Source organism: Lynx rufus, unplaced genomic scaffold (assembly GCF_022079265.1).
Source record: "Lynx rufus isolate CCGP_SWC_20201006 ecotype Redwood Valley unplaced genomic scaffold, mLynRuf1.p SCAF_17, whole genome shotgun sequence".
Classification (NCBI taxonomy): domain Eukaryota; kingdom Metazoa; phylum Chordata; class Mammalia; order Carnivora; family Felidae; genus Lynx; species Lynx rufus.
In genome coordinates, this window is record NW_025814831.1 from 48,908,722 (window position 1) to 48,935,365 (window position 26,644).

The 26,644-nt window shown below is 39.5% G+C and overlaps 1 protein-coding gene across 2 annotated transcripts in view; it reads right to left on the reverse strand.

Annotated features, from left to right (window-relative positions):
• Positions 1–26,644, reverse strand: part of GNG2 (G protein subunit gamma 2) — a 119,407-nt gene that overhangs the window by 88,164 nt on the left and 4,599 nt on the right. Inside the window, exon 2 of one of the 2 annotated variants that reach the window (XM_047079659.1) lies at positions 13,617–13,658. The exons of the other annotated variant lie outside the window; for it this stretch is intronic. The gene's annotated coding sequence lies outside the window, so the exon portion shown is untranslated. The remainder of the gene's footprint in view (positions 1–13,616; positions 13,659–26,644) is intronic. 2 annotated transcript variants of the gene reach the window in all.

A 26,644-nucleotide genomic window follows, 5' to 3' on the forward strand; every position in this document is an offset into this window, starting at 1 on the left:
GCCCAGATGATGGTTTCTAGGAATGGGGAGAAAGGAGGAAAAGGGCAGTGATAAGAAAACAGGAGTCTTTAAACGTGATACTTATCAATAAGGCTAGGGAGGAAAAAGACGGGGAACTATACGTGTGCTTATTTTATTAGTCTTTAGGATATGTGTATACAGGGGCGCCTGGGTGGCGCAGTCGGTTAAGCGTCCGACTTCAGCCAGGTCACGATCTCGCGGTCCGTGAGTTCGAGCCCCGCGTCAGGCTCCGGGCTGATGGCTCGGAGCCTGGAGCCTGTTTCCGATTCTGTGTCTCCCTCTCACTCTGCCCCTCCCCCGTTCATGCTCTGTCTCTCTCTGTCCCAAAAATAAATAAACATTGAAAAAAAAAATTAAAAAAAAAAAAAGGATATGTGTATACATGCACGTATTCTTCTGATGTATGGTATGTTTCACTCACACACATGTGCACACACAGAGAAAGAATCTAGGTCAATGTCTGCTTATGCCTTCAAGCCTGTCCTACTCCTGGAGCAGTCACTTAAACATCTTCTAGGCATATTTACATTCTAGATGCTTAATACATAAACGAATGGATATATTTCTAGATTCAATGGATACACTATACCCCTATATATATTTCTAGAATGAATGGATGTAATATATCCCTGCATATATTTCTAGAATGAAGGGATATAGTACCTAAAAGAACGGACATCCCTGGGAGCCGTCTTTTTCCAGGGCCAAGGTAAAACAGAAATTCTCTTATGCAATTTTTCGTAGCGTACCAGAAGCTGGACAGAATACAACAGAATGCCCAAGATAAATGCCAAGTCACCTTGGGAGAACTTCATTCACTAAGTTACAGCAAAAGACAAAGGCAACATTCCTTAGTAGAGTTACAATGGTTTTAATTTCACTGTTTCATTCACATCATGATTTAAAGTAAATGACATCAAAACTCACACCATGGCTATTAAGATTTCTAAGAGCAGGAAAAAAATGTCTTTCGTCCACGACAAATTCCAAGTACCCAGGAAACACTGATTTATTGGGACTAGACCCCATGGAACTCTATGTCCAGACGTTACAATGTCGGTCCTGATTCACAGCAGTGGAGCAGCTAAGAGCATTCTAAATAAGGCGGTGCTTCACCAGGTGAAGGAAGGCAATTAGAAAGGGAGGAAGTCTGTCTTGATTCCCATCCTCTACAGCTGCTTGAAATCAAAGTTACACCTCTGACTGAATCACCACTGACTCTGAGCTACTGGCTTCTTTTCCTTTCCAAGGATTATCTTGAATATTTGGACTTTGACTTTACTCACTCTGTTCTGCCTACTGCTGTTAGGGGTTTGGTAAATAATCTGATTTAGCTAAGATGCTTTACTGACAGGATATCCTGCGTCTAGTTAACCGAGGTCAGAGGAAAGGGTGATTAGGCAAACTGAATGCATGTTATTTTTAAAAGGAAAGGAAAAGACGAAACTGTCAATGTAGTTATAGGCTCTTTATCATCTCAAGTAAACTAAAACAGTATGATACTGAACTGACTCCAAAATATGACTTATATGCAGATGTGACATTTTTACTTCCTAATGCTTGAAAGTTCCACGTTGTACTCAAGACCTAGAATGCGGGCGCAGCATGGCCAACGAGGAAAACAGCTTTAAGTTTTCCTTCAGCAAATTAAAAACAAGCAAATTAAATTAACTGCTGAAGTTGAACGTTTTTCCCCAGTTTTACAGATTACTTTTTAAAATAACAGTTTTATTGAAATATAATACCCATACTATAAAATTCACTCTTTTAAAGTGTATACTGCAATAACTTTTAGAATATTCAAAGTTATGCATCTATCACCACTACTATTCCAGAACATTTTTATCACCCTCCAAAAAACCCCCATACCCATTTCCCCTCCACCACCCGAGTCCCTGCAACCACTGATCTACTTTGTCTCTATGGATTTGCCTATTCTGGACATTTCAATAAATGCAACCGTGTAACATGTGGCCTGTTTTGTTTAAGTTTATTGATTTATTTTGAAGGGGGGACGGGGAGAGAGAGAAAGAGAGAGAGGATCCCAAGCAGGCTCTGCACTGCCAGCATGGAGACTGACACGGGGCTTGAACCCACGAACCATGAGATCATGACCTGAGCCAAAACCAAGAGTTGGACGCTTAACTGAATGAGCCACCCAGGCACCCCTGTTGTGCCTGGTTTCTTTTACTTAGCACAGTGTTTACCAGGTTTATCCACAATGTAAGCATGAATCCTTATTTTGTTCTTTCTTATGCAAATAATATTCCATTATATGACTATATCACAATTTCATCCAGGTATCAGCTGATGGACACGTGGGCTGCATCCTCCAGGTTGCTTATTTCTTTTAAAGAGCAAACAAAAGCTGAGGAAGTGGAAAGAACTGAGCTTCAGCTCAGAATCAACCTAAGCCAGGGATTAATAAGCACCATTACTGTTATGTCTGAATTTATCCCCAGTTGTTATAAACCATGCTACCCCTGGGCGATCTTAATGGAAATGTCAACTGGGTAACATGGAATACGTGAGAATTTTTTCTTATAGTCTTAATGAGGAAAGAAGAAGGGAAAGAGAAACAAAACTGAATAGTATCCTCCAATGGGTGAGCAAACAGTGGCACACCAATCCAATAGAGCACTACTCTGTAATAATAGGAACAAATAGTGATCTTTACAACACGGATGTGTCTTGTAAAATCATGCTGAGCAAAAGAAGCCAGGAAAAAAATACATAATATGATTGCATTTATGGAAAATTCCAGAAAACGCAAATTCTTCTAGAATGACAGAAGGCAGATCAGTGACTGCCTCAAGACGGGGATGGGAAGGAAAGACAGTTACTGGGTGTGAGGAAACTTTGGGATAGAAATGTTCACGATCTTGATTGTGGTGATGGCTTCACAGGTGTATTCAGTCAAAACACATCAGCTTTATTTTAATTTTTTTAATATTTTAATGTTTATTTACTTATTTTTGAGAGAGAGAGAGAGACAGGGCACGAGCGGGAGAGGGGCAGAGAGAGAGGGAGACATAGAATCCTTAGCAGGCTCCAGGCTCGGAGCTGTCAGCACAGGGCTTGAGGCGGGGCTCAAACTCACGGACTGTGAGATCATGACCTGAGGCGAAGATGGATGCTCAACCAACTGAGCCACCCAGGCGCCCCTGTTTTAATTTTTTTTAAGTTTATTTTTTTATTATGAGAGAGACAGAGACATTGTGAGCAGGGGAGGGGCAGAGAGAGAGAGAGAGGGAGAGAGCCATGCAGGCCCTGCGGGCAGTAAGCCCAGAGCCCGATGCGGGGCTTGAACTCATGGATGGTGAGATCATGACCTGAGCTGAGTTCAAAAGTTGGACGCTTGACTGAGTGAGCCACCCAGGTGCCCCAAAACTCATCAACTTTAAATATGCATTATTTACTGTATGTCAATTATATCATATGTCCATTGTACCTCAATAAAGCAGTTAAGAAACTATTTTTTAGTAGGTGAGTATACCCCCTAGAAGTATTTGAATGTGTGAAAAACACTGCCTTTGTTTTGCACATATGGCTCTAATCAATCTTGTAATAAGTCAAATTATTCTCATTTTATACACAAAGAAACTTGAGATTGAGAGAGTTCAATAATTTGCCAAGGGGGCCACTGTCGGTATTAAACTGAGATCTCTTATTCTCAACCCCCAAATCCATGTTCTTTTCTCTATACCACAAGCTACTCACTGTTCCTACTACAGACCCAACTCTTTTTCTGGAATCTCTGGGTCCCAGAATTTCCCAAGTCAGGGAGTTTTCTGGCCCACAGAAGAGATTTATGCTTTACAGTAGTATTCCAAATGTGTTTTCTTTTGTGTAGCACAGTATGCTACCACAAATACCTCTCCAATTATGGGGATTTGTCCAAGTCAGTTGATTTATTCATTTTCAGTGGATCAGAGTAGTTAATCTGGATTAGATCAAGGCAAGTAATCCTGGTCTCTGGGTCAAAGAAGTGAAAATAATTCATCTGAGATTAAAAACAAGCTGGACAAAACAAAAAAACTAGCCATTCAACCCACTAGCTGAGCATTGTACTTCATGGGGAATGATAGGTCACTCTTTTGAATATGGGGGTCCAAGAATGTGGACTATTCAAAGTTGCTCTGAGGCATCTGTCCAGTTTTGGCCACCCTTAGCACAAAACTTAGGTGGAGGTTGCTGTCCCCTCTCTATATGGCTCATGGACAGGGTAGGCTTTCTCACCTGTGAACGGCCTCCAGATCATCTTTCACTGCATAAACAGCTGGATATCGTCCAAATGCCCCCAATGTACCTGGGCCCATTTGAAGATGGGCTATGACCACGATTATGTAAAATTAATGAAAAAATACAACTTGGTTAAAACGACTGTTTTTATAAGATAGCTAAATTGAGGGGAGGAAAGGGTGCCATTTCTTTCATGCACGAATGTCCTAATGAAGGTTCTCTGGGCTAGCTATCTTCCATTTGCCCCTCCAGACCCGTTCTCCAATCCTATTCCACTAAGCTCCATCCCCCAGGAAACTAAACCATACAAACTCAGCAGCAGCAGCCTTTCTTATTCTTTGTCTTCCAGCTGGGTTTTGTCAACGGGGAGCACAAGCAGATTCAGAGGGAGAAGGAATCATTTCCGTGTATAGTTTCCTGGGATCTCTGCCTCCCAGGTCATTATAATCTGGCTCCACCTCTTCCCTGGAGGCTACAGTTTCGCTCGGGAGGCCTCTCCTCCCAACCCTCATCCCTTCAGGCTTCTAGACAGTAAAGGAGCCTTGGAGAAGTGCACTTTCCCTACACTCTGCCCACATCCTTGTAAATATTCTCTTTATTAAGCTCTCCTAAAATTAACCGATTTGAGGATGCCAACTTTTCCCAGTACGGCCGAAATGTCCTGAGGGCTAAGAGTACGCCTTCTTCAGAAAATGAACTTTATTCCAAGCCCTCGATTTGTATGAAAACACAGACATTCATGGGGTGATACCAAGGCCAGGCAAAAATAAAGAAAGGCTAGATGAGGTGCATAACAGAGAGCTCAAACAGCTCTGATTCAAACTTACTGCACCACGAGCCTGTAAGGCAAAGACCTATTCACAAAATTTACAAGCATACAGTAAAGGGCGGTGGACGCATTTCTCAGATTTTAAAATGTGGGAGATGTAAAGCATTTTCAGGTTGCTATATCCTTCTTCGTGCTTATAAATCATTTTCCCGTGGTGCCTTCAACATTTCTGCATGTGCTACGTTACTTAGATTGAGGCTTTAAACCACTTTTGGGGAATTCTAACTATCAATATGAAGAAAGAGATGTTTGCTACAATAAAAACTGCCTAAATGGCAAATCTGAGAAAGAGAGCAGATTTCAGAGGTACCATCTGTTTTCCTTCATTGAGAGGTATTATCATATATAGTAAAAAATGCTATAAAAGTGAAGTGATGCTTCCTGTGTCATACATAAATTATAATCTCAAGCAGATTTTGATTACTGAGAGCTTATATCAAAGATATAAGACCATTAAAGAAAAAGATGGATCTTGATCCCATCTAAGTCCGAAACAACTAACCTTCTGTCACTAGAATTAACCCAACTATATTATTCCCAAATGAAGAGCATTCTATAACTAGAATAACTACTTTAAGGCTGGCTTAGGTTGAAGATTTTTCTCTAATGAAGACAAAATGTTATGTAGCACAAATCTGTAAAGCTTCTTTTAAGTGAAAAAGCTAAAATATTGAAATATCAATAGGGTGCTTTGTTTACTTTGGTTTGGGTGTGCGTGAGCACATGTGACTGCATGCTTGCTGTAGATTACAGCCACAGACAGAAAAGAGAAACTCATTGAATTAACTTGAGTCAGCAAGGTAAGATCTATCCTAGTATTCATTAGGAGTGTCTCTAAGAACTTAAGAGTATTTGAAAGAAAATATCAAAAAAATCTGGGGGACTCTGGCAGCCTCCATTGAATTCTGCATCACACCAGATGGCTCTTACAAAGTTCTCACTTCTTATTTTCCAAATGAGTGGTAAATTCATGCTTTTGATTTTTCCCAAGTCAATACAACATATCAATGAATAATACCACTTTGCATTTGTACAGCATTTTACAATTTACAGAGTGTTTTCCAATTCATTATCTCAACTAATCTTTAGAGCAGTTCAGATATGGTCAGGGCAAATATTAGTAACCTCCATTTTACAGATACGAAAACACCTAGAGATACCATCCAGAACTGTCTGTAGCGACTGGAATCAGCTTAGGTAAAAAATGGAAATGAATGTGTTGACTCCCATCAACTGAATTCATAGACTCCAATTGTTAGTGAGCTCTCTCCTTTCCCTTTATCTATCTGCCTCTTTCTTTTGCTTCCCTTCTGTGCATCAGACTTCATTCTCTCAGCTGACTGAAACATGGCCTTATATGACTCTTACTGCCTTGAGATGAGAAAGGATGGGACCTCATCCTCAACTTGGGCTGAAATATCCCACAGGAAGAACCTATTGGCCCCTGCTTGGCCACATGTCCACCCTTTGAACCGACTCCTGTGGTCTGGGGATGAAATACTGTGGCTTCCCCAGCGTGGGCCAAGTCCCCACCCTTGAGGCCAGTATTACCCAAACAAACAAACAAAACAGGAATAGACAGAGCCAGCGAGGAAATTGTGAGCAGAGAGCCAGCCACCCTAATTTGTATGTACTACATTAAATAAATTGGCCTGGGCAGAATCGGAATGACTTCATAACCATCTTCCAGTGCAAGCCCAGCACCCTTCCACTTGACCGCACAGCCCATCACTGCAGGAGTCACACAGGTATTATGTGCCTCTTTGTTCCTCACGGTTACCCGTGTAGTCTGGCTCCAGAGTAAAATCTGGACTAGACTCAGGTTCTAGTCCTCATCCTGTCAGTCATCGGCTATGTTTGTGGGCAACGCATTTAACCTCTGAGAATCACAGCTTCCTCCTTGGTAACATAAACAATTCCTACATCACGGGGTTATCAAAAGGATCAAGGGAGATAATGTACTTCAGATGACTTTGAAAATTACAAAGAGCTACCTTAAGGTTTATTACTAAAGCTCTGTATGTAAATTTCAGGGAGGCCAAAATGACACAGTAAGATTCTTCAGTGCAGGCCCTCCTACCACCATGCCCTATTGGCATCACTTTGGTGCTGACATTTTTACTTTTTCGGTGTTGGAAGGCACATTTCAAAAAGAAGTATCAAGTAGTGTCTCCAGATTAAAAGATTTGGTCCAGAAGAGAAGCAGACTAACAGATGGTTTAATGGCATTTACCATACTCACCTTTTCACTATAGATTAACCAAAAGATGAAAACTTCTGACAGACACACAAGAAACTATTAACAGCGGATACCTCCAGGGAGTGGGGCTAGAAATTAGCATTTGGAAAGAAACTTCTATTTTTTCATTTAACGCCTGTCTCTACTGCTTGAATTTTAAAAATCTTAACACATGTATTCCTTTCATAATAAAGAAAACTAAATTAAAAGCATGGTTATCACATCACAGAAAAGGAATACAGTATATACTTAGTATAGTGTCTGACACATAAAAAGCTTCCAGCAAGTGCTTATTTATTGATCAAAGTAGTTACCGCCTATCCAGCAAAGTAAAATCAACTTCACTAGAATAAAAGCCAGCTTTCATCTCTGTGACTATGCATGTTTTCCATTAATCATATTGTGAGGAATGTTCATTGCCACCTGCTGAGCATATGATTTTAAACTCTTACACCTCACACACCAAAAACTGAAAGCTCCTTTCTTAATTCCCAATCATAAAGCATAGTGCATGCAGCTACCTCTCAACTCTGTTACCGCTGTTCTTGTAGGCACACTTCCTTATTCACAGCAGACGATGCTGGGCTTCTAGGAACCACTCTATTTTACAGTTGGGGGTTTGCATGATATTTTCTAAGACATTAAAGGGTACATGGCAGCATATGCCAAAGCTAAAATACTGATTTAAGTGGTATTTTTTAAAAATGATGCAACGGTTATGAAGTTTGGGTGCTGTGCACTGGCTACGTGCTGTTACTTGTTGCCTAGTTACATCTCTGAGGAAAGGTCAAAATGGTTGCCTCTAAATCTAGAAGGAATTAAAAAACCTTAAAGCTTTATAATTAAACCAAGGATTGTGTGAACCCTTATGTAAGCATCCCTTAAAACAAGTCCCCATCAGACTTTGATCACATGACAGCCCTTGGGAATGTCTAAGGAGATGTTTTAATGAAAGACATTTCTGTATCTGAAATTTGTTACCTGCTCACATTTCATTAAAGTTATCACATCTGGACTCTTTCCATTTTATCATATCCACCTGCAGTCTGCGACCACAGGATATTAAAAAACTGTCCAACCTACTTAACACAAGTTCTATCCCGTGAAAGATAGAAGAAAGTCCAGTGTTTTAAACTGTTCCACTAAAAAACCAAATTGTTATTGTGGTCAACTTTGCAAAGTCTAGGCCAGTCTATAATCTAGTAACAAATACTATACATCTTAATAAACAACTTATGTCTAGACCAATTTTGGGTCTAGAAATTTAACATGAGTGTATTAAAATGGCTAAGATGGCTTCCAGAATCTACAGAGAGGGAGAAACCATCTTTTTTCACTTGAAAAAAGTATTTTTTAGGTAAAATTCACATAACACAAAGTTAGCCACTAACCATTTTAAAGTGTACAATCCCACAGCATTTAGTACATCCACAGTGTTGTGCGGCCATCACCTCCCTCTAGTTCTAAGACATTACTATTACCCCCAAAGGAACCCTGCACCCAGAGTAGTCATTTGGACCTCTTATTTACATTTACTCTCTAATTTCTCTCTGGCAAAGGATAAAAGAAATCTGGGTTTAAATGACAGCATAATGATTTGATATGCTTTCATTTCTTCTGTAACTTTTTTGATTCACAAAAAACCCAGCATGCACAGGTCTGAAGCTGAAATGATGCTAGTCTTAACAAAATGAAACCGGGATTGGTTGTCCTAGAAGGAACCCCAAAAAGGGGGCTGAGGTAGATCTCAAAATAATTTACAGTTCTATCCAAGACAAATCCTTGTCAGAAACCCAGATTGTATCTCCATGACTGATAGTGCTCAATCTATTGGGATTAAAAAAAAAGATATTGAAAGAGAATTCCTTATACTATCAACAAGGAAAGTTCAGAAGATAGGGAACAATTAAGCACATTTAATAAAAAGGGGAGGGGGGAAAGTGCCAGCTCCTGAAAGTCAAGTACCTGTTCTGGGGAAGCTAAGTTATTATTCTTTCAAGAACACTTATAGCCTTCTTTGTCCCAGTGGTTTAGAGAAACATAAAATAAGAGACCCCAGGACCTTCAGTATTCCCGTTTTCTCACTCTGTCTTGTTATGGTTAACACAGTGCAGTGTCTTATGGAAGCAGGGAGCAAGGACTGAGCAAGAGTCTTTACCCAGATGCAGCTACTTGGATCAGGGCAAGTAGCTCACACTCTACAGCTGGCAAGTCAGGAAACATCAAGAGCTGGGTGAGACTCCAGCACATCGTCCACTCCAATCCCTTCCCCTCAGGCACTCAAGAGAGTCTTCCTAATACTTCTCTATTTCTGAACAGTCTATGCTATCTGTCAGGTGGGAAAGTCCAACTTTGTCATACAATAGACAGGATTCAAACTAAGAGAGCACTGGGTTGTTTAGGGAAACTTGGGTTTTATCATTTCCATACATGCTGACGTGCTGAAAAAGAAGCAGTGAGGCACTGTGGTCACTTCAGTAACAAAGTTTTTAAAGATGGGCTCATCAGAGGCATCTTGTAAGAGGGTGCTGGTAACACTAGGGAACTGAAAGGGAATGCCATGAAATGTAACACCTCTTAAATGTCACAGGTTCTTCTTAGTTCTGAATCTGAGAGTTGTTGTTGTTGCTGTTTTTAAGTTGGTTTGAGCAAACATGCTAATGTGGATACAGATTTTCCAAGAGTTAGACTTGCTCCTCTCTTCACCCCAAACGCTGGGGGTTGTTGTCATTATTTAAGGTAATCAAAATTTCTATTCGGGGGCACCTTTATTTGGGGGCATCAGTCAGTGGAGCGTGCAACTCTTGATCTCAGGGTTATGAGTCTGAGCCCCACGTTGGGTAGAGAAATTACTTAAAAATAAAATCTTTAAAAAATTTTTCTATTTTAGTAATTCATTGACATGACAGCTACTTTCCACTAGAGCCATTTGTTAGACAGATGGTGGGGGGACCAACTGTCCCGATTTTCCCAAGACTGGTCCAGTTTTAGCATCAAAAGTTCTATGTCCCAGGAAACCCCCAGTCTTAGACAAATCAGGGTGGTTTGTTACCCGATTGCTAGCCCTAGGTTTGGTCTTCAGATCTGCATTGCTGAAGCGTCTAGAAGTAAATAGAGAGGGGGCCTGCTACAAAAAGTAGCTGAAAAAATTTAAAATCTCCAACAAAAATTTCCAGCTACATTGTTCTCCAGAGAGAATTTTCAAAAAATAAGCCAGTGGTTCATTTACTCAGTAGGCAAAAAATGGTTTCTTACTGTGTGGGGATGACCTACCTGATGGATGATGGAAATTAAACCATACTTAGAAATTAGCTATAAGAAATACCTCTACAGTGAGGTTTTAAAATATTGTTATTTTTCCTCCAATTTCCACATTTTAGAGCCTAATAAATATAGCATAATATGACACACAGACATAACAGCATAAAATAAAAATCTCACATGTTTTTGGTACTATTCAAAGACCTTGGAACTTACACACTGTGGGCAAACTCCCCAAAGCTGGAGGAACTCCAAAAATAACACACCCTCCAGGGGCCACACCCATAGTACCAAAAGGTCTGGCCAAGAAAGGAGCTGTGGGACGTCAACCTGTCTACTGGAGCCAATGACAAATACTCCAAGAAAACCCAAAGCCTTTAGGGCTTGTATCTATAACACAGGATTTCCAGAATCAAGACAAGAACTTGCTTCAGCAATTCAGGAACCCTAACTCCTGCTCAACCCTACACAGTGGAATGTTAGATAATCCTACCTCTGCTACCTGACGCCTTTCCACTTTTCTGAACAACTAATCTCTTTTACTTTGCAGTAGGCAGAATAATAGCCTCCAAAGAGGTCCACGTCCTAACCTCTGGAACCTGTGAACATGTAACCTTACAAGGGAAAAAGGGACTTTAAATTAAGGACTTTCAGAGGGAGAGAGTATCCTGGGTTAGCCAGTGGGCCAAATCTTATCACAGGGGTCCTTAAATCAAAGAAGCTTTTCTATCTGAGTTCAGAGTTAAGAGATACAGAAGGCATACAGAGATGCAATGTTACAGGCTTTGAAGATAGAGAATTCTCTAGAATTCTCTCCTAGAGCCTCCAGAAAGGAAGGTGCCTCTGTCAGTACTTTGCTTTTGGCCCAGTGAGATCCCTACAGAACTTAACCTGCAAAACTGTAATAAATTTGTATTGTTTTAAGCCACTGAGTTTGTGATAATTTGTTACAATAGCAAACAGGAAACGAAATATATCCTTCATCATTGCTGCGCTTTCAATTTGCATGCTGCCTTGGTAGTATTTTGCTTTAAACCCCAATATTTGACCATTTCTTACCCAATGTTTAATTTGCTTCTCTGTATAGACTAAAAAAAAAAACCAGATTTGGTCCTAGAGCACATATGCTCAAAATCCCTCCAACAGTGCAAAACACTATTTTGCTTTACATATCTACTTGGTTTAGTTTCTTTCTTTAGTTTGTTAGCACAGGGACCACTTACATAAGGAACCACTGAGCATACGTGAAATCAATCATTTTGCATGAGGCAAAAATGCTTGCGAGAATGATAAGTGACAAATAATCGCTCTACCATTGTGTGCAAAGACACAGTAGTTCCCAGTGTCTTCCTAGGGTGCTCTGGATATCACAGTGACTGGAAGATGCCACCGGCCTTTTGTGAGCCAAGGACAGGAACACCAAAAAGGACAATGAAGAATTGTCCCATTCAACATGCCAGCAACTCCCATTGAGAAACTCTGCCTGGATTGACTTGAAGCATTTAAGTACATGCATTAACACGAAAGAAATCAACACAAACATCAGATAGAGAACATCAAATACTTATAAGAGAGTCTTCATTATCAACAATACAGTAGTCCCTGCCTTATCCATGATTTTGCTTTCCACAGTCCCAGTGGTACTTGGTCAACCACAAATATCCCCCACAAATAAGGGGGGGGCTACTGTATTTGGTACAATGTAGGGATGGCTCAGTACTCTTGCAAGATATTAAGTACTTAAATCCAAAAGAACCTCACTATGAGGTAGCAAAAGCTATATATGGTCTTAAAAGCATACCTACACAGGCCTTTCTTCTAATAAGCTCTTGGTTAGAGATTCTTATCCTAAGTTTCTAATACTAGAAAATACTAAATATTTGCTGAATAAATAAATGGATGAAAAACCAGCTCCAGGAAACTGTCAGTATTTTTTATTAGCACTTTTCTGTAACCACTAAATAGTTATGTAAATAAATAATTAAAAATCCAACAACCGAATTCAAACCACTGACATAAAATCCAAAGGGCAACGAAGAGAATAGGAGGTAGGATAAAGGAAACAATATCGGCCATGAATTGAGAGTTATGGAAACTGAGTGGTGGGGATATGGAAGTTCATTATATTATTCTATACTGGAATACGCCTGAAATTTTTCCTAATGAGGTTAAATTTTAAAATAGGGGAAAGGGGCACTTGGTTGGCTCAGTTGGTTAAGTGTCAGACTCTTGGTTTCAGCTAAGGTCATCATCTCTCGGTTTGTGGGTTTGAGCCCTGCATCAGGCTCTGTGCTGACAGTGCAAAGCCTGCTTGGGATTCTCTCACCCTCTCTCTGTCACTACTCTGCTCTCTCTCTTTCTCTCTCTCTCTCTCAAAATAAATAAATAAACTTAAAATAGGGGGAAAAATCCAAGTTGCTGACTGTTGGTTGGGGCCGACAAACACATTATCACCTGTCTCAGCAGTATGGTGACCTTTCAAGTCTACAACCAGAATCAAATGGCTTTAGCTACTTTCAAAAGCCAAGTTAGCTTCTTTAAGAAGAAACCCCTACAGCATTAGATTGACCTTTCGTTATTATTGTTTGTTGCTGCTGGAAAAAAGCCCTTACAATGTCTACAACCAATCTGTTAAGAACAGGGCTTACCCTTCTCTGATCTAATCTACTGTGACGTCTGTCTTGCACAGGGTATGTCTTCAATAGCTGCAACCGATTAATCATGTATAGTGCCATAGGAATACATTTTAAGGCTATGACCTCAAGGCTCTCCAACTCAGGTTTTTAGAAGAGAATAAGAAAATCTGGGTGAGAAATCTGATTTTAACTATCATCAAGGATAACCAGGCTTGCCTTAAATCCTGAAATCATGTTAATTTTACTAAAGCCTCTATGGATATTTCTTTTTGATAAACATCACCCGTCAAATGCAATCATCTACAGGATCAGTTAAGATACTCTTTTCGGCTTAAAGTTCTGGTTAGATTCAAGAAAATCCTAGGAGAAAGTATTTTATAATTCTTACCTCTTGAGTTCCCAAAGCCTGAGGCTCACTGGCAGATCTGGGCTGTTGAGAAAGCAGAGAGGAAAATGTATTTTTTTTTTTGTATAAAATGGAAAAATAACATGATACGTAAGAGCTGAACAGGCGAATGGGTGTTTCTGTAACTAGGGTTTGGTGGTAATGGCTGGATAGCTCTAAGGGCAGAGGGTCTCACAGGTTTACATTTCTGAACCAAGAAACAAATATTTTGTTAACTCTTTTTCTTTTAAGAAGCAGATGTGAAATAAGAGTCTCTTTCTTTGTGAACTTCCCTGGCCTGCAAGAAAACATGAAAATACAAAGTCAGCTTGGGAACTTGAGGAAAGCAGAGTTCGTGGTGACAGAGATGACTAAGAACAAGTCTTTCTCTTGACCTCACCCAATCTGCTCCCAACGGACCAAAGCGGCAGAGGCAGGAAAGGTTCTTGCTTTAGGTGTCCTGGACAGAGCTGAAGTTCCATTTGTGTGTATCTAGCCCTTTAAGAGGGTAGATTTCGACAATTTAGCAATTATAAAAGCATCTTTAGTATCTACAGTTTCTGTGGGCTGTTTAGAAGTAGAGACACGCATATCCCTGGCCACCGTGGCTTCTGAGGATGTTGAACGAAAATCACATTGGGTCCTAGGACCCATGAACATCAGTGTCTGTAAAGATCTCACAGTGCTTAAGATTGGCACGTGTGCTACAGTCACAACCCAACCAGCTCCCAGATGGTTAGAAGGGATCATACATTTTATTTTATTTTATTTTATTTTATTTTATTTTATTTTATTTATTTACTTATTTACTTATTTATTTATATTAACATATGAAATTTATTGTCAAATTGGTTTCCATACAACACCCAGTGCTCATCCCAAAAGATGCCCTCCTCAATGCCCATCACCTACCCTCCCCTCCCTCCCATCCCCCATCAACCCTCAGTTTGTTCTCAATTTTTAAGAGCCTCTTACGCTTTGGCTCTCTCCCACTCTAACCTCTGTTTTTTTTTTTTTTCCTTCCCCTCCCCCATGGGTTTCTGTTAAGTTTCTCAAGTGGATCATACATTTTAAAATGAGCCAAAGTTGTTAGGAAAGCATTATCTCATGATTAACGACAGCAAAGAAATAAAAAAAGCCAAGGGCCAAAAACAACCTATTTTCAGAGAATGAAACCTATGGATAACGATGATTAGTGGGGCTTGTAAAATAAGCCTATCCAAGGATGCTCGGAGCTGGCACTCTCATGCATTACTGGTGCTAGCAGCCTCTTGGGAAAACAGTTTGGCACTATTTATCAAGGCCCTCAAATATGTTCTCAATCATTGTCTTAGTGATATCACTCCTTGACTTTATTAAAAAAAATACAAAATGCAGACAATTTTTACCAAGGTGTTAGAAACAAACGAAATACCAGTAATTCAGCCTACTGAGTAAAATAAAAACTCTGCATGATGGAACTTTGAAACAATACATACAAAAAATTGGGGAGCCTTGGGTGGCTCAGTCCATTAAGGATCCACCTCTTGATTTCAGTTCAGGTCATAATCTCATGGTTTGGGAGTTCAAGCCCCACAGTACAGAGCCTACTTGGGATTCTCTCTATCTCTCTCTGCCCTTTCTATGCTCATGCTCTCTCAAAGTAAGTAAATAAAACTTTTTAAAAAACAGATACAAAAATTTTAAATAAGGAAAAATATACATGATATAAAGTAATGTGAAAAAATACAAAACTACATATAGTATGACCTCAGTTAATTTTGTAACATATGTTTCAAATACATTTTTTCTAATCCTTTTTTATATTTTCACATGTATATTCTTCTAGTATATTATTTCACAAATATTATTTTCTGATAAATATTATAATCTCTCTGATATAGGTTATTCTAGAAAATGACTGGAAGAAGATACATCAAAATGTAAACAGCATATTACCTCTTCTATCCTATCATCTATAGGATAATGAAAGTAGCAGAAATTGCTAGATATGTCCAGTATCTGCTCTTCTCTTTTATGCTTATAATAGAATTTTCAGCTAGGAACATAGATGTCAAGGATAACTACTTTTCCCAGCCTCCATTGCTGCGAGGTGTGTGGCTATGAGACAAAGTTCAATGCGAAGACTGCAACAGTGATAAATGTCAACTTGTGGGCCATGCCCTCCCCTTTCCAACTACGTCCCTTCCTGCTGGTGATAAGTGAGATCCTTAGGGCAAGCTACTACTTTAGATCATAAACCAAGAAAAACATGCTTGAGTGATGGACTAACATGATAGAAAAAGCATGGGTCCCTGGATGTTCTTGGGGGGCAGAGCTACCTTTCCAGCCCTGGACTACCCATACCTCTGAATTATTATGTGAAAGAGAAATAACTTCTGTCACCCACGGTGAAGTCAAGTCTCTGTTATGTGCAGTTCAACTAACAATTCAAGTATTTTGGCAATTTAAGTATTTTCCAAATTTTCAATAATCACCGTGAATTACTTTGATTATCCGAAAAAAAAGTTTAAGCATCGTTTCATAATGTTAAGAAAATTAAGATAGCACCGAATGGAGTTCAAGCAATGTGTGACTTCTCTCCATATAGGAGAGGAAAAAATGAAATCCACAGTTTCAAGAAGTAGTTAATATATCCTTTCAAGGGCATAAACTACACACAAACTCCCTGAGTTGCCATGACCCTTTCATCATGCACCAGGACACTTTATTTCAAGCCTTTTGAAAAACAGTTTTAACAAGGAAAAGTTGTTTAGCTCTAAATAAAATCTGCTTTAAAATCTGCTTGAGGAATACTCTAAAAAAATAAAACTCTAGTCAACATATTATAATTATCCACTTGAGAAGATATCTAGACTTCTTAAAGTAAACTTAGAAACATTCTTAAAAACAGCTTTATATGCACTCACTCATACCTTTAATTTAATAAGGGTGTTGTTTTCTCCCCATATAGAATCATAATGACTCACCCTTACCGTACGTAATTCCACTGGCCCAATAACTGTGTTGACTGTCCATCAAACAAGTGTTATGTTTTGATTTTACTTTCCTCTGGAGTGGAGCTCACATAACCTCTCTGATCTCTGTGACCCATGGGCCCGTATTATAAGATGACTGACCAAGATAAAGGAGTCAAATCTACTCCATATAATAGAGAAAAGATACCTCATCCACTTGGGGATCAGCTCTGAAACAATGGCCTCACTAAAACCAGTCTCTACCCATATTACAATAATGCATTAAGGATCCTTTAAATCTGCAATAACATTATGCCCATGGTATGTGATGTCTTTTGGAAGATCATTAAAGCCTTGTGCACTGGCGTGCAAGACATTTCCCCAGGCAGACCTCAAAGACTTATATGTAATTACGTATCAGATAAAGGATCTATTTTTCCCCCCTTCTACCCCCAAGAGAATGTCAAATGGTCCTTTTCTCCCCTGTGAATCACAACCCCCCCGACACTAATATGGCTAACTTATATTCAATAACAAAGGAGGTATGCCAGAGTTTCTTCACTCCCCTCTAAGGATAACTACGCCAGCATGTTTTCAAGATCCCCCTAAACTCTCTCTTGCAATAGGCAAATAGAAGCTGATAGTCCAAGCTCTGAATTCTCAGTTTCTCTCCCCCTCTTCCCTTGACAGGAACATAAGCAAGCCAACTCGACAGGCCTAATTACCATGGTAACAACATGCACTGTGATTATAGATGTGTTTGTTTTTTAAAATGACTCACAGATTGTTCTCCCAGAAGCCCCAGACACACAGGTTTCTGGGTGGTTTACAAAAGCTATTCAAAGTTTTCTTGCAAATTTCTTGCTCCTATTAGCATAACTGGTGTGATGGAGAGAGATTCATCAAATCAAATATGCCCTTCTCCTTAAGGGAAAAAAAAAAAAAACAAAAAAAAAAACGCCGCTTGGTTCCTTAAACGCTCCAACATTAATCAATTTAAAACTTGGGTTAATAATGAAATTAATTTGAGTTTGTACACTGGAGATAATTAATCTGTTCCTAATTTAAATAATTAAGGTATTTCATAATGTAGTTTTAGAGACCCAAATGAAATAATCAAGTGAAATAAAATCAGCACTAAAAAAACAGCAAATAAAATAGCCTAAATCTGTGGGTACATGATCGGTCCCATGTAAAGTGTTACAAAAGAATAAATGTTAAGTCTTAATACCAAGATGTTTTTAAACCGATGTCCAAAATAAAGACATTGACTTTTTAAATGCAAACATGAAAGCATCCAGACATTTGGAAAAACTGGACTGTTCTGTTCATTTATTCAATCGTATTATTTAAGACATGCTATGTAATAAGTATCATTGTTTATAACCAGAACATCGCAATAGGGCTTAGGGAAGACCATTTTTTTTATTGGAGACAAAGACCATGGGTGTGGCTTAGTCTATGAGAAAGATTCTTTGCCTCACAAGGCACCATTCGGGGTAAGCTCTCAGTGAGAAGGACAATTTTCCAATGATAGTATTGGGCTTAGAATTCAGAGTCCTGACTTTGGCATCATGGTTGACTCTCTCCAAAAAAAAAAAGCACAGTTGGTAATTTTGGTATGTTGGCTTTCCTCAGTATGAATTGGAAACAAACCTTATTTTAAAAGAAAATTTAAATGGAAACTTATAAATCTAACCTAAAACTCTATCTCCTGATGCTTTCATATAATACAACATATAAAACACACACACGCGCGCACACACACACAAAATAGTCACTAAAAATCACCGTCTCCAAATAGCTACACATTTTATGCACTGTTACCAATAATATACTCTTCCTCTAGAGTTTGAAGGGATAAATAGGCTAGGTTATACTGTGGTGATGAACATTTCCCAAATCTTAGTGGTGTAAGACAGCAAAGCTTATTTCCCACTCCCACTACATGTCCATTGCGGGTCAGTGGAGAGACCATTCCCGGGTTGTCTTTACTCTAAGACCCAGGCTTAAGAATGCAGCCCCCATTTCTGTGTTCCTACCACCGCCAATTGCCAAGGAATGCACTCACACCCTGATTCTTAGAAGCTTCTTCCTGGAAGTGATAAATAGCACTTACGCTCACATTTCACTGGCTAATACAAGATATGTGGCTACATCTAACTAAATGGACAGAGAAGTGTAAGCCTTTCGTGAGCTGGGAAGGAAAACTGGAAATATGTATGACTAAGTGCATGGATTACTGGACAAATAGTGCAAGCCTGAGATTGGCGCTTAAGTCACAACATCGACATCTGGCTATCCCAGGGAAACAGGCTTCCTCAAGTGATTCCTTACTCCAAGTTCTTTGTGTCTGTGACTGCTGTTGGTCCATAACAGTGATTTCTGCTAGAATTTGGTAAGAATCCCACGGACAGAATAAAAGATACTTTAATTCCAGCTTTGTAGTAACAGTAGCAATTACAGTAATTAATAGTTATACTTCTAAATAGTTACTATGTCATGCATTCTGCTAAATGAACATTTTAATACATTATATAATTTTCTCCTGACAATTTTGTGAAGTAGGTATTGTCATTATTATTTCCCATTTTGTAGATGAGGAAACTGGGGCATAGAAAGTAACTTGCTCTAGAGATTCCGATTCCAAACTGGTGTCCTTTAATTAACTATGCTCACCTGTGTATTAAGCTTTAGAAAATTATTTTTTTAACATTTATTTATTATTTTCTTTAGAGGGAGCGTGAGTGGGGGAAGAGCAGAGAGAGAGGGAGACTTGAGGATTCAAAGCAGGCTCTGCGTGCTGAGAGCAGCAAGCCCGACGCAGGGCTTGAACTCACAAACCACGAGATCATGACCTAAGATGAAGTCAGACACTCAACTGTCTGAGCCACCCAGACACCACAGAAAATTATTTTTTACACTACAGTATTTTAGGATTATTTTAAGACTTATAATAAAAAACACATCATTTGTCTTTTACCTAGAAGCTTTCACCTTTTCTTACTTAACTTTTGTGTTATTTTCATTAAAAGAAAATCTAGGGGCTGTTCAATATCAAGGGTTGTTTTTTTTTTTCTTAGTGAAATTATTTGAATGCCTATACACCATGATGTTCCCTAAACACAGTCATCATTTATGAGATTTTTTTTTTAATAGCAAAGGATCAGCTCAGTTCTCTAAAAAGACTCAAAAAGGATGGGTTTTTTTTCCTGTTTAAGTTTTTTCACAATTTTTCTAATATGGTTCTGTACAGATCAGATAAATACCCTTCTTAAATAGAGCTCTGTTGGCAAAGCCTAGAAATTAACTTTACTTTCCTGTTTAAAAATGCAACTATGAGTAGGAAGCATTCAATCATTTATTATAGAAAAGGTACTCCTACTATTAATACTTAGTCTGCTATGATGAGAACGCAAAGAAACCACACCTCAAGGCAAGCAGTCAAAACACTGTAATGACAGCAATTCTGCTGAAATCTCCCTTTTTTCACTATGGCTGCCTCACACACGTGGCCTCTGAAATACAATGCCAAAGTGGAAAGTAGGAACCACGAAGAAAAGGCAACGATAATAGAACTGCATGTTGCCTCCAGAGTTGGAAAGTGAAAACCAATTTGCGAAACAACTCATAATCTGAAATTCCAGAGATTAGTCATTCTTCTCTTACAGGTGCTGTAATCAACAAAATACACACCTCTCTAGAGAAAACAAGGTTTTCATTGAAGTCCGACAGGTGCCACACATAGAGAACCCTTGGCCTCTCTGGGGCCTGTCTTGGCCCAGGGTGGATTTTATTTACATCAAATTGACTTAACTGACCAGGCAGGAAATCTCATTTTATATATATGTGTGTGTATATATATGTGTGTGTGTAACATATATTTATATGTGTGTAACATATATATAACATATAATTTATATATATGTTACATATATATATATTTACACAATTTTTTACAATGCAGATAATGCAAGAGTGGTTGTCTAAATTAAACGACATTTTTTTTTGAAGTTTTCATTTAATTTATTTTTTTTAATTTACATCCAAGTTAATTAGCATATAGTGCAACAATGATTTCAGGGGTAGATTCCTGAATGCCCCTGACCCATTTAGCCCATCTCCCCTCCCACAACCCCTCCAGGAACCCTCTGTTTGTTCTCCACATTTAGGAGACTCTTATGTTTTGTCCCCCTCCCTGTTTTTATAAGTTAAATGACATTCTTATGGCTTTATAGGACCTGATGTATTTTCCTCTGGAATAATTTGGTTAGAAGGTTATTTACTAAGTCTTGTATTAGCCATTTGGTATTTTCTTTCAGGATTCTTTCTCCCATCTACCTATATCACCACCATTTAACAAAAACAGGCTTTTTGTCTATGTGTGTATGTGTGTTTTTCAAAAGGAAATGCATGGAAACACTGGTCAACTCCAAGTTGTGGGCTCTTGAAATACCAATTACCTTTTTTGAGGCTTGATAGCTTCACTTATAAAATGGGAATAATAATAGTGTTAGACTCCATTGACTGCCTACTTGTTAATCATCAACTCCTTGTTCTTTGCTAACACAACCAGACCTTTTCTCCGGGGTCTGGTGACCACGTGCTTCAGAGACGCTGTTCCATGGCCCCAGGAGGAAACTCTCATATCAGCCAATCACAGGGGTTCCGTCTGCCTCACCTCCGTAGATAAAGCATGTGAGCTCTGAGGGGGATTCAGCTGGAGACAGCTGTTCTGTAACACTAATAAGAGGTACATGAAAAGGAATCGGTCACCTCACTGTGCCTCTAGATATTGAAATCTGCCTGTTATTCTGAAATTGTAGTAGCCATGTCAGCACCGGCAGGGGAGCAGTCTAAGAGAGAAACCAACTGTGGAGGATGTCAGAACAGGAGGAAGGAAAGAATGCAGGTTGCTAAGAACAGTGTTCTGGAGTTACCCTTCTTTTAGGAGGTCTTGAGGCAAATTTCCTGTTGGTTAAGCCATTTTGGTAGGGTGTTCCTTTACCAGCAACCAAAAGTACCCTGATAGAAAAATTCTGTTCACTTCTCATAGGGTTATTTTTTAAAACTAATGGCAAACAGTAATGTATGCAAAGTACGGGGCACAAACAGCATGCCCAGCAAATGCTAGTTTTCAACTTGATTGCTGAAATGTGTTGATTTTCACTCATTCAACCACGAGTGAGCGCTTGACTCTACGTGGTCCGAATGGCTCCTCTGTGAGTTTTCCTTGGTTCCTCCCAATAGAATTAAGGGCAAAAATCACTGCTTTCTCTACTTTGTTCATCTAAAAGATAATACCAAGTACCTAAGGTTTATTTTAAACAATAACATTGGCATTTAGTCCAGACAACAAGCCCTGTAGTGCTGATTGCAGTGTAGAAAAATATAACGAAACAAAGTAGTCTTGCTGACTGTGTAAATCAATTTGATCCGAATAAAATTTAACCCAGACCAGGTACTCAATGGAGCAGCCAAGTGTGCTACATTTGGAGACTGCCTAGTTTAATGGAAAAGTGGCTTTCTGTAGAGGAAAGACATATTTCATAGATTATTTTTTTAAGTTTATTTATTTATTTTGAGAGAGAGTGCATGCACGTGAGTGGGGAAGGGACAGAGAGAGGGAGAGAGAAAATCCCAAGCAGGCTCCACAGTGTCAGCACAGAGTCTGACACAGGGTTCAGTCTCACAGAACATGAGATCATGACCTGAGCTGACATCAACAGTCAGATGGTTGACCAACTGAGCCACCTAGGCACCCCGAGATTATTATACATGTATGTGAAAAGGACATACTGGCTCTGAATTTCATCTCATCCTTAGGACCTGACTGGGAACTCTCACCCGCCCCCATCCCCCACATCCTCACATGGTGTTCTCCTCACCAAAGGCTCAATTTAAATGTCACCTCCTCAGAGAGGTCTTCAGGGACTACCCAACAAAAGTACATTTCCATTACCACCACCATCGTATGTATAATCTCCATCATTCAACTTGTTTCTATTTTCATCCATCTCAGCACTTCTCACTACCTGATATTTTCTAGTATTATAATTTATTTCTTGTCAATGGGGTCCAAACTTGGCTGGCTGTGATCTAATTAGCCTGGGCTGAGGCCAGGACCTGGGTATTTTTTTCAAAGTACCACTCAGTGATATTGAACATGCAGCCAGATCTAAAAGCCACTTGTTTATGTGTTTACTGGATCTCTCCCAACACTAGACTGTGAGTTCCAAGAAAACAAAGAACTGGCCTGTTTCGTTCATCCAAGTCTCCCTGGCCCCTCCAAGAACACGTGGCACATTGCAGACATTCAGTTAAGGCTTGTGGACCGAATGACCAACTGGGTTATAATTACATCAGCATTTGTCTGTTTCCCCTGTAGTTTATGAGCTCCTAGAGAGCTCCTAAAGTATCTAGCCCAGTCTGCATCAAAAAATAAGTGATGAAGGAGAGTTCAGTAAATAAGTGAATTATAAACAAACTGCATTTGTGAGCTTAAATATTCTCTCACATGCACACACATACACACACAATAATATGTGAAGTAAAGGATGTGTTAATTATCTCGATGGAGGGGATCCTTTCACAATGTATACATGTATCAAATGAGCCCACTGTACACTTTAAATGGCTTATTTTATTTGTTAATTATACTTCAGTAAAGCTGAAATTAAAAGCAAATAAACAAAAAACCCCACATAACTGTATTTGTGTGCTATATATAAGGAAGACAAAGATGAAACTGGGCGTGGCCACTGTCCTCAAAGAGCTGGCTGAGGGGAAGAAAGGCAGATTGCCATTATACACACTAGAATGTGCTAACTGCTATGATGAAAGAACAAAAGATTTCAGGGGAGGTAAAAAATTGTTTCTTACTGGGGAGGGGGGGAAAGAAACCAAGGAAAGCTTCATGGAAGAGGGAGCATTGGAACTGAGTCTTACAGAACAGACGGAATTTGGCTATTCAGAGAAGTAACACTGGGGTGAAGTGTGGAAGGGGAAGTAGGAAGGTTATTCTAGGGAGAGGAAAGAACACACACAAACCAGTCCAGCTGGAAGTTAGGAGGGCCTAGACTAAGACACCAGCTATCAATGTGGAAAAGAGTAGATAGTGTCAAGATATGTTCCCAATCACAGTGCAAAAAGCTATGGGACCAGCTACAACTTGGGCTGTTTGTTGAGGAAAACTGAAATTGAGTTTTTATAACTGAGGGACTGAGAGAATGGGGTGTCATTAATAGTCAGGGATCCGGTAGGAGCTAGTTTTGGGTGGGGAAAGGCAATAGTAGCACTGATTTGGACATGTGAGTTTCATTTTCAGTGGGTCGAATGTTTGCAGGGTGCTTGATGTACAAGTTTGGCAGCGGATGAGTGATGAGGACGAAGGATCACATTTGAACTTACCTGCACGGTGACAATGACTAAAGTCATAGAAAAGGATTTGATAAAGGGAGAGGGAGAAATTAAGAGGCAGAAAAACCAAATCTTGAGAACAAACATATTTAGGGATCATAACTTGGGGGTTAGTGGGGAAGTTGGGAGCCTTGAGAGAGCTATGAAGGGTGGAAGAATGTGCCACCCCAAAATATACCTCTTTGATATACAGATTATTTTGAACAGGATACTTTGGGAAACAGCAGACACAGGAGAAATTCTGAAAACAGACTAGACATTACCGCTTATGTAAGGGAAATTTACATTTATAAAGGAAATCTCCATTTATAAGGGTGCCTCCTCCCTCTCCTACCTGAGAGGGAAGGATGACTAAATCCCTAGAGACTCCAGTCAGTGGACAGGTATCCACTTAAATCTGCTTTATCTTAATCTTACTCTTATTTACCACACTTTTCCTGGTCACCTCCCCCATAACTGGCTTCCTCCAACCCTTCTTCTCTGCCTTTAGCTGAAGATGGTATTTCAGCTGGAATTCTAAGCCACCTCTGAGAGTTACTCATTTTTCCTGGGTATCCTGCATGTATACATGAGGTATACATGTTAATAAGTATGTTTGCTTTTCTCTCACTAATTAATCGGCCTTTTGTTCCAGGGTTCCCAGATGAGAACTTAGAAGGATAGTGGGAAAACTATTTTTCTTCCCCAACAGGTAGAAGAGAACAGGTTCGTTGAGGTTATAAAAGTCAAGGGGAAGCTCTGTTGGCAGCAGATCTAATTTTAAATTAATTTATGTGCATGAACTAATCACATTTGCAGGCAAAGAGAAGAGGGCCAATAAAGATAAGAAACCAAATACGTGTGAAAGAGATAGACTTATTGTCAGAACATAGTCCCCTACAAAGTAAAAAGAAATGGAATGGAGAGTCCAAGTAAAGAGTTTACTCTCAGCTTGAATGAAAGGCTGTGTTAATTTGACCTAAGAAGACAGGGGAAGAGAATGAGTGGAGACACAGAGGTATTTTGAGATGGTAAGTAATGAGGTTGAGGAAGCCTGTAATATATACCTTTTCAGATAAACAGAAGGTGAGGTCACCTGAAATAAATAAAAGTAGTGGGACTTAGGTTTAAGGGTTTTACTGAAAATGCACAGGGAATAGTAAAAGAGGAAATTAAAAAAAAAAAAAGAAGAAAAGGGTTTTCAGAGAACAGCAATGGCCCTACAGATGTTGCAGTGAATGTGGAGTAGAACCCAGCTTCTAGACCCTCTTCACTAGCTCTGAGTGCCAGGTACTGGAGGAGAGGATTGTGGAAAGGTCTGACCCTGACAACCAGGCTGGCAGGAGGGCAAGGAAAGTCCAAAGCAACAGGGAGGAAGGGGTCAAGGGCCTAGTTTTCCCAGGCCTCTCCTTTAAAGAGCTTGACTGTTTACACATATTTGCCAAGAGATAAAAGAGTTGATCTTGTCTTATCTCAAACCTTGGTATAAAGTGGTACCATTTCTAAGAAACATGTTATCACTCGAGTTTAAGATTGAACTCCCTCTTTTTAAATGTTTAATGAAGTCCCTTAGAGATTGTTTGAACATCGATTCCCATTAAATATAACTCGTTTTCTGTAACATAAGAGTCTGGGGGAACATATATATCTCTAATGCTCTTACCTGAAAATCTGAATTGCAATTCCAACATGACATCTTTACATTTGAACAAATCTGAACACAGAAACTGCATACTTACACATTACACAGGGTGTTAAATTTAAACACTTATGGTCTTCTTTTTAAACAAAATAATTTGGTCATACAAATAATTTTAAAAGTGACAAACTGTAGAGACTTTCTCTGTCCGTTTGCCCTAAGACGGAGGGAGGTGAAATGGAGATTGAATTGGGAGACAAGGTATTAATCATCTGGGCAAATCTAGAAAGGTAACTTAAATTCTAGGCCTTTTCTATTATCCATCATGGATGGTTTGATGCAGGTTAGGCTCATCCCCAGGTCATTTTCAGTTGTACAAGTTTTACGATGTCAAAGGCCAGGAACTAAGTCTTAATGCAGCTCTGTAATTCCCCTCTCCACCCGGATCCAGTAAAGCCAGTGATGGATCCTCCAAGTAAATGCAGAATAAATAGATTTGCAAATTAAACAAACTGGGGTTCATTATGCAACCAACCAACACAAAGAGTGCATTATAAGAAATACACATGTGATCATTCAGGAGTTCTTCAAACCATTCAAGGTCAACCTCTGTTCCCACACCATAAATCTCAGATACTGTTGCTCTTAACAGAATCCCCCTTCACCCAGAATCACCCAGCTCCTCGCAAGCCTTGTCCACTCCCTGCCTCACCAGTTTCAGAATCAGGGGTGAAATCTGCAGTGGGAAATGAAACACAGAAGGATTCCCTGTTTTCAAAAGTGAAATTTAGATCAGCATCACATTTCATTAGTAGAAACCTTTTTCAGAAATCTGTTGTCGTTTAACTACCAAAGCCCCTTCTTCACAGGTTAATCCTCTCCATTATGCAGAGCTGGAGAGGGGCACCTGGGTGGCTCAGCTGGTTAAGGGTTGGACTCTTAGTTTCGGTTCAGGCCACGATCTCACAGCTCTTGGGTTCCAGCTCCAGGTCGGGCCCCGCACTGGCAGCTCAGAGCCTACTTAGGATTCTCTCTCC